This window comes from Phyllostomus hastatus, unplaced genomic scaffold (genome assembly GCF_019186645.2).
Source record: "Phyllostomus hastatus isolate PE091 unplaced genomic scaffold, TTU_PhHast_1.1 phas_contig_5, whole genome shotgun sequence".
NCBI classification, from domain to species: Eukaryota; Metazoa; Chordata; class Mammalia; order Chiroptera; family Phyllostomidae; genus Phyllostomus; species Phyllostomus hastatus.
Genome location: NW_025333897.1, coordinates 1,442,878 through 1,444,250, shown reverse-complemented (window position 1 = coordinate 1,444,250; position 1,373 = coordinate 1,442,878). Strand labels below are relative to the sequence as shown.

The following is a 1,373-nucleotide window of genomic DNA, read 5'->3' as shown; positions in this document are numbered from 1 at the left end:
TTCTTTGTACACACCCATCCCTGGTATCTCTTGCTCTTTTTTCCTATGCCATATTATCTGTTTTTTAGACTTTATTTATTTATTTTTAGAGAGGGAAGGGAGGGAGGGGGAGAGAGAGAGAGAGAGAGAGAGAGAGAGAGAGAGACATCAATGTGCGGTTGCTGGGGGCCATGGTCTGCAACCCAGGCATGTGCCCTGACTGGGAATCGAACCTGTGACACTTTGGTTTGCAGCCTGCACTCAATCCACTGAGCTATGCCAGCCAGGCCATATTATCTTTAATTATGTACAAAAGGCTTTTCCAAGCATGTCACTAAGAACTCATTTCACCCACTGCTCTGTTTGGCTGCCAGTCTCTTGCCTCTCTTTTCAGCAATGGTGAGGTGGATACCCTCTGAAGGGAAGTGAAATCCATGCTTTGTTGCCTTTGCCAATAACAAAAATGTTGGAGAGCCAGGTGGCAAAGCTGTTGCCAATGGCATCTTTCACACGAACTACATCAAATGCACCAAGGGGTCTTTCTCTGTTGGATGTCACACCAGTTCTCCCCAGGTTAGCACCTCTGGACACCATACACAGGTTACCAGTATCACACTTGATGAAACCAGTAATTCTGCCCATCTCCAGATCAATCTGAATGGCATCATTCGCCTCGATGAGGGGATCAGGGTAGTGGATGGTGCGGCATCCTGGGTTACCAAAGGCAGGATTCCTTTTGTGCCCACAAAGATCTTCCTCACTTTGCACAACTTTTACTTGGCCTCCTCAGGTGTGATACGATGAACAGCACAGTGACCCTTGGTGTCATGGATCAGATAAATATTCTCTCCAGTCTTGTCAATGCTGATGACATCCACGAAACTAGCGAGATAGGTTATGTCGGTTCAGACCTTGCCATCAATCTTAACGAACCACTGCATGCAGATCTTTCCTTCACCTCTTGTGAGTGTAACTGAAGAAAATGATGACAGGGAGACATTCTCTCAGCTTCTGGGGACGGGTAGATGGCCAAGGAGCAAACACGCCCGTCAGCTCATCCAGCATCTGGTGCTGTGAAGCTGCTACGTGCTGCAGATGGTTCTTGGGACCACAAACCATGGCTGCACTAGGCACAGAAGGAGGACCTTCTCTTTCTGGTGAGCCAAGAAAGATGAGTAGGAGGATGTACACTGGTGTTTCTTTCTCTTATAAGGACACCAGTTCCATTGGATTAGGGCCCTACCCTTATGATTTAATTTAACCTTAATTATCTCCTTAAAGTCCCTATCTCCAAATACGGTCACACTGGAGGTAAGGGCCTCGACATAGGAATTTGGGGGAGACACAAATTCAGTCTATAACATGAACTAAAAAGTGTATGGTATAGTAGCTTG

General features: G+C 46.5%; 1 pseudogene; it reads right to left on the bottom strand.

Annotated features, from left to right (window-relative positions):
• Positions 1 to 326: 326 nt before the first annotated feature.
• LOC123823878 lies at positions 327 to 1,098 on the bottom strand (annotated as a pseudogene).
• Positions 1,099 to 1,373: the final 275 nt, after the last annotated feature.